This window comes from Fukomys damarensis, unplaced genomic scaffold (assembly GCF_012274545.1).
Source record: "Fukomys damarensis isolate Sample0158 unplaced genomic scaffold, DMR_v1.0_HiC HiC_scaffold_12, whole genome shotgun sequence".
NCBI lineage: Eukaryota > Metazoa > Chordata > Mammalia > Rodentia > Bathyergidae > Fukomys > Fukomys damarensis.
Genome location: NW_022900924.1, coordinates 45,224,412 through 45,231,515, shown reverse-complemented (window position 1 = coordinate 45,231,515; position 7,104 = coordinate 45,224,412). Strand labels below are relative to the sequence as shown.

The 7,104-nt window shown below is 53.0% G+C and overlaps 1 long non-coding RNA gene across 1 annotated transcript; it reads left to right on the top strand.

Annotated features, from left to right (window-relative positions):
• Window positions 1-3,505: 3,505 nt before the first annotated feature.
• LOC104862259 lies at window positions 3,506-4,465 on the top strand. Its single transcript, XR_780236.1, has 3 exons — window positions 3,506-3,586; window positions 3,780-3,913; window positions 4,396-4,465. It is a non-coding gene; the product is annotated as an uncharacterized LOC104862259 (long non-coding RNA).
• Window positions 4,466-7,104: the final 2,639 nt, after the last annotated feature.

Below are 7,104 nucleotides of genomic sequence, written 5' to 3'. Positions count from 1 at the left end.
GCGCCCACCCCACAGGTAGGCCAACCACCAGGGAGGACTGCTGCAGGTTCAAAGCCAGCCTGTGCTACATAGCAAGACCTCATTTAAAACAAAACAAAACAAAAACAGTCAAGAGAGCCTGTGTGTGCTTCTTCTGAGCTTTCTCTGACACCCTGCTTCTAGCTTATCAATAAAACAGAAGGATCACTCCCAGGAATTTTCTTAAACTCTCAACCAAAGTTTGCAGAAACACCTTCATCTGCTTTTGCATTGTTCATGATGACGGAGATTCAAAACCTCAGCTCCCTCCTTTCAAATACCAGGAATCACAAAAGGCAGACAGACAGTGGCTATTCATAGGTGATTAAAAACATTTGCAAGTGACATTTCCCCACCAGACTATTCAAAGACAATGGGAAAAAGTGGAAGGGTCCTCAGGAAATGGGACCATCAGAAGGGTGGCCCTGTCAGAGTGTGGTCACCTCCTCCCCCAGCATCCAAGTGGCAATTAGGACAGGCCAGCCAACCCCAAACACCTCTGGCTCTTATGAATTTCCAATCAATACCCAAGATGCCAGAGTCTTTTAAAGTTTAAAAAAAAAAATGAGGAAGAAATGGGAACAGTGGAGTGGTGCAGTCCACTCCAGCCTGCAGAGCTGTGACAATGGCCAGGAATCCAGGGGCAGAGCCACAAGGAGGCTCTCAGGCACCTCTTGACCCTGTCACTTCCTGGGTAATGAAGAGCACTACAGTCCCATGTCACTGTCGGGGCCTGAATGTTTATCGATAGATACATAGATAGATACATTCTTGAAAGATTCTTTTTCTATAGCCTTGGTCAGGATCCTGCCAAAGAAAAGGGGGAGAAGAAAGGCATTTTGTCCTGAGTGGAGTGAAAGGAAACATGAAAAGGAAACCTAAATTTTTCAGCCCAGTCTGCTCCTGACATGGGAAAAGGGCGCAGACAAGAATAGATAGCTTGTTCGCTTTTTTTCCCCAGCCTTGACAGCTTCTCTCTGGGAATGTGTAGCGGGCAGCAGGACTCCCCCCTTCAAGAGCAAGAATGCAAACCAGAGGTCTTCAGGACCTGCTGAGCCCTGTTCTGTGTCATGAGGCCCCAGAGGGGTTGTTTCTCTTATGGGCCTCAGTTTCCCCAAATGAGGAAAACGAGAACGACCTCTCTTTACAGCCTCTTCCAATGCCGGTGTTCACGGAGGCCATGAGAAATGGTTTGTGTCTGCTGACCCTGCCAGGAGACAGGAACACAGAGGACCAGTAGGGACAAATCAGGCATTGTCACTTATGCTGTCAAAGACCAGTGATCAAGGCCACTCAAACCCGTGAGGACCAGAAGTAAGAACCGGGCGGAAGTTGTGCCAACCCAGTGCTTGGAGAAAGCCCTAAAGGTGCTTCACCAGCTCTGACTAGGAGAGGTCTTCAGCAAGTATGTGTTGCTTGTCTGTGGGCCCATGCAAGAAGCTGGCCAGTCTGCTTTGTAAATCAATGCAAGCTGCATTTCCGCCCAGCTGCGAGCTCCGTGACTCACTGATTATCTCGGCATCCGCCTCAGCACCCAGCCTGACCCCACACACAGAAGAGCACAGTGCAGAGCATGTCGATCAGGCAGACACTGGAATTTAAAAATACAGCAGGAAACTCGGGCGCGGTGGCACACATCTGTAATTCCAGCCCTGGGGAGACTGAGGCAGGACAATCACCAGGAGTTTGAGGCCAGCCTGGGCTACACAGTGAGTTCAAAGCCAGCCTGAACAACACAGGGAGACCCTGTCTCCAAAAAGCAAAGCAAACAAAAAACACAGCAGGAATGTTCTTATTGCATGTCCGGTGAGTACTAAAACGTAACACAGGTTTTTATTTCTGCCTGCCTCATCGCTCCAGTTTCCTTTCTTCCATACAGGGATTGAACTCAGGTCCTTGTGCTTGTGAGGCAGGCAGCAGAACCACTGAGCTAGATCCCCAGCCCCCATTGCTTTGGTTTCTAAGCAACTTGTAGCTGGAAGATAAGAACCTGGTTCTAGGATCTCTCCAGGCCCTCTAGTACCTAGTGCAGTGACTGGGTATAAAGACAGATAAAGGTGGAGGAAAGGCACGAGTCACGGAGGTCACTCACTGAGGGCTTCCCCTTTGTCTGCCAACTCTGGCCCTAGGTGCCTCGTGACTGCTCTGGGTCACCTGCCCATGTGGCCCACGAATACGCAGACACAAGTGACACGTCCTTCCTGGTGCTGGAAAGGTGTGACACGCACACTCACGTGGGCTCCTGGGAGGCTCCCAAATGCTCTGTCAGGTGCAGGGGCTATGGCACCCACTGAGTTCCCCTGCGCTGCAAGAACCTAGCACGTGTGAAAGGGATCGCACCTGTGGACCAGAAACCTGCCATAAAAGCACGTGATGTCACAGTGTGTGTAGAACTCGGCTGACGCTCTTGACATAATGTTCCCTCCGACTTGCCAGTTTGGTGCTGTGTTTGAAGGCACCAGGCAAACTCGGGAAAGTGGCTCTCTCACACCCTGGCTGCCTTTGCCACCCTAACCAAGGTGAGGTTGCCAGGCAAGGAGCCCATGTGGGTAAAGACAGGACCTGTGAGGTACGAGAGAGCACTGGCCCATGGGCCTCTTGACCACAGCCTCTTATGGGCTTTCCATTCCCTTTCCATTTGTTGTCACGGTGGCTTAAGGGACTAAAGGAGCAACTATTTCCAGCCCTAGGGTGACGAGGTGGCTTCTGAGCACCTGAAGTGTGGCTGATGTGACTAGAAAACTGAACTTACTGTGTTCCTATATTTTAATTCACTTAAACGTCTGCGTAGTGGAGAACAGGAGAAAGCCTTGCAAATCCACATAAGATAATAGACAAGCCAGCTAACAGGTGTGAGAGACTTTTCAGCTTCACCCAGCACTGAATTCCTCTCTCCAGCCCCCAGCCTAATGCCTGTCGCACAGGGCCATCAAAGGAGGGTGGCTCTGAACAGAATCCTCAGCACCGAATTCAGAGGTGGCCAGGATTACAACATAGGATTTTGTGTCCACTCAATGCTTGGGGCCCTCTCACACACTGAAGCCTAATCCCAGTGTGAAGGCACCTGCAGGGGTTTTGGGGTGTCATGAGGTGTAGATGGGGTCGCGAGGGTGGATGGGATTAGTACCCTCAGAAGAAGAGGAAGCAGCCAGAGCCCCTCTCTCTGCTGTCAGGATGTAGCAAGATGGCGGCCCCAACCAGACCTCGCCTTGGTTCCCACCTTGGCCTTGGCCTTCCTGCTCTCCAGAACTGACAGAAAGGGAGGTTTGTGGTGTGAGTGAGTCAGTCTATGCTGTTAAGCAGCCTGAACTGACGGCTAAGACAGGGTCTTCGGAAGAATAGTATGGGTTATCAGTTGCGTGGCATGCACCCACAAAAGAAAGAAGCAGAACTCCAAAAATACTTCACAAAGCGCCTCCACAGGGATGGTGGATTCAAGAAAGAGTCGGTCCCTGCTCTGAAAAGGACCCAACACTGTAGCAGGAATGACCACGTCCTGCAGGAATGTGTGCCCAGATGTGAAGCCACGGCTTCCGCCTGAGCAATGGCAGCGGAGGCCACAGGAGAGGTCAGAGCTGGTTACCAGGCTGGGGGGTGGGGGGGGCCGCTCTCTGGAGCAAGAGGCACCCAGAGCCGGGCTGAGGGGACCAGGGGGCCACGGTCGTGCAGAAATGGGGCAGACACGGAATGAAGGGCAGAGAAGCCCGAGAGCCGGAAGAGGGAAGGGAGGGGCAGCTAGGAGCAGTCAGCCTTTTCCGCAGGGCTGCCGAACATGAGGCTCCTTGGAGCTCCACTTTAAGACTGTGAGGAACTGCAGCATTGCACATTTCTAGCTTCTGGCCTCCTCCACCCTCTGCAATGGATCCCCGCACCAAGCCCCGGCCCCCGGCAAAGGGTGAGGATGAACAGCTGGACAGCCAGTGTGGGCTCCCAAGAGGCTGCGGGAAGGGGCTGGGCTCTCTGCTCCCCTCTCCCTCTTCCGCCCGCTGTGAAATCCACATCAGCTGGCCAAGCACAAGAGATCTGTTTCCATCTGTTCTGGACCCGGCTGGTGGGAAAGCCTAGGACAGGAGGGGCCAGCATGGGGCTGGGGGCAGGAAGGAGCCCAGCTCAAGGGGACACTCGGCCAACCCTGGGAACAGCTGCCCGGGAGGGGCCCAAGGCCCCGGCTTCTGGGCAACTCTCAAATCCCTGGTCAGGTCCGCAGCCAGGTCACTAGTGATGCGATTCTGCACGTCTGGAAAACATCTGTGCTGCATGAAGGGCCACTGGCTGTCACAGGGAGGCTCTCCGGGGCTGGGGGACTCGGGCCACTGAACAACCAGGAGTACTGATGCCCCCAGGAATCTCAAAAACCACTCTTCCTGATTGTATCAGACATGGCAAACCACCCAGCAAGTCGCCTCAGAGTCCTCAGCCAGGCCTGGGGGACGAGACCAACTGGCCCCTGTGGAGGACGAGCCACACTGCTTTGTAGCCGGTGGGGGAAGCCGCCTGGGCCTGGCCCTTTGCCCTGGGCTCCTGCATGGCCCTGGCACAGCAGCCAGCCTCCTACCGGGTAACTATGACAAACCCAGCCCCAGGCCACCCGAGCCATGTGGAAAAGTGGCTGAGCCAGGGGGGAAGCCTGGAGTGGGTCCCCAAACTTTCTGACACCCCTACTACCCGCTGTATGACAAAGTTAATACCCTAGGAGACAGGATTAGAAATCAAGTTCAAACTTTACAAAACACGCATGGAAGACCTCCTATCCAACCTTCGCTCTTCTATGCCCCAGGAATACAGCAGCAAATTAGCCCAAGCCCCTCTCTCATCAAGCCCACAACCTAGTTGGTTGTTATAGGCATTAGGGCCTTAGTGCCTCGAATATAGTACATGATCGATAAAGTAAAGGCACCATTAGCATTTTCAAGCTACAGTTCTCAAGGAAAAAAATACCATTTTAAAGGTGTTTACTAATTTATAATATACAAAGTATAATTGTAACCATTATGTTATTTGACCCTCACACTTAGCAGCCATCAGTGGTTCTTCAACCACAATAAAACCCTGTTCCTAAACCAACTACTCCTAGTCATTTAGACCATGTCACCTTCCATTCTGTTTCCAGCCTTTCCTTTTATTAGGCAAAGGATCAGAGGTAGGAAATAAACAAAAACTAAATTAAAATAGCTCCTCTTTCTTTCTTTCTTTCTTTCTCATACAGTCTCACTATGTAGTTCAGGCTGGCCTTGGATTCTGTATGTAGCCCAGGTTGGCCTTGAATGTGGTGGCAATCCTCCTGCCTCAGCCTCCCCGCAAGTGCTAAAACAGCAGGCATGTGCTACCACACCCGGCTAAAATGAGTCATCTCTACAGCTGCAGGTGCAGTAGAAAATGCTGTCATTTTCCCCTGGTATCAATGTTTCGCTTGTATCTTAGGACAGATGTCCGCACATAGCCCAGGCTCGTCACCCGGAGTCTCTTTCCTGCAGAGCTGGGATTCACTGCACAGCGATAGCAGATCCAACTCAGGAGGGCCTGCAAGACCTAGTGAGGTACGTGGGGGTTATTTCGTGGCCCTAGGAAGGACCCGCTCTCCCCACCCACCCACCACACGGTTCTCCCAGGTCCCTGCCACGTGAGCCCACTGCCGTTGCTCTGAGGTTGGCAGGGAGGGGTTTTGGCCAGCAGGGCCTGAGGACGCGCTGACTTCTCCTTGCCGTTCCTAGAGGTTGGTCCAAACTCCTGGGGCGAGGCGGGCTGGCCAGGGCTCAGGAAGTTGTCCTGTCCTCCCCACCATGGAACACGGGGCGCTACCGGCCCTCAAGTACAGACAGCGGCTCGGAGCTCAACAGGCCCAACGTCCGCAGGTCTGTGTTCAGAAAATCCTCATTTTAGAGGATTAGAGCTTTTTATTCCCCCTCACTTCCCTCCCATCCGGACCAAAGTATGAAGAAGTTTTTGTCAGAGTTGCCTGGCAAAGAGCAAAATACCACTCAGGCCCTGCGATTTCAATGACTTGGTGTAAAAAGCACAACCAGCAAGTAGGGGAAGGGTGGAGAACAGCACAGAAAAGAAAGCTCTCTCCGAATCTCCAAGGCGCCTTCTTTCCTCCTGTTGGTTCTGTTCGGCAAAGGCCTTATCTCTGCTCTGACAGGCGGAGCCTGTGCCCCCTGGGCCTGGGTGGGCGGAGCCTTGTCCCGGGCCTGGAGGTGGGGACAGGAAGTGGGAAAGGGGCCCTGGGCTGGAGACTGAGAGGGGCACTGGGGGGCACCTGACCTGGGCCCTACGCCAAGCCAGGTGGTACCCAGTTCTGAAGAGGGAGAAGGCCTCTCCACCTGGTACTGGGGAGATCTTTCTCTCCCTCCCACCGCGGTCCTTCTCTCCGGCCGCACTTGTCAGGGGAATTCCTGGAGAAACGCCAAGCAAGGCGACTTGATGTGGATTTCTAGAGACTTTCTCTTGAGATGATTTCTCTATAAACCAGGTGCGGGCACACATCTGTAATCCCAGCACTCTGGAGGCCGTGGCAGGAGGATTGTGAGTTCCAGCCCAACCTGAGCAACTTAGTGACTTGGCAAGAGCCTGTCTCAAAGTAAAATGGGATAGAGACGTAGCTCAGAGTGAAGGCCCTGGGTTCAGTCCAGTACCAGATAAAGAAAATAAAGAGGGAGAAGGAGAGATGACTTCCTTAGTGACAGCTCTACTCGCACTCTGGTGTACAAGCTAATGAGCCACAGGGCCCCTTACCCATAATGAATTTTCCTTTTTTCTTTTGGTATCGGGACTCGAACTCAGGACCTTTCACTTGAGGCAGACAGTAGAACCACTAAGCTAAATCTCTGGCCCCACCAATGAATTTTTGAGGCCCTCCATCCAAAGGTGACAGGCTATGTCCCAGAGAGTGACTGCAGCTGGGCTTGGTGTCACAGGCCTGAAATCCCAGCACTTGGGAGGCTGAGGCAGGAGGATTGCTGCAAGTTCCAGGCCAGCCTGGACTACATAGTGGGTCCTAGACCACTCTCAACTAACCAAACTAGATCAGAAGAAGGTGAAGGAGAGGGAGGGGGAGGGAAGGGAAGAGGAAGAAGAAGAGGAGAGGGG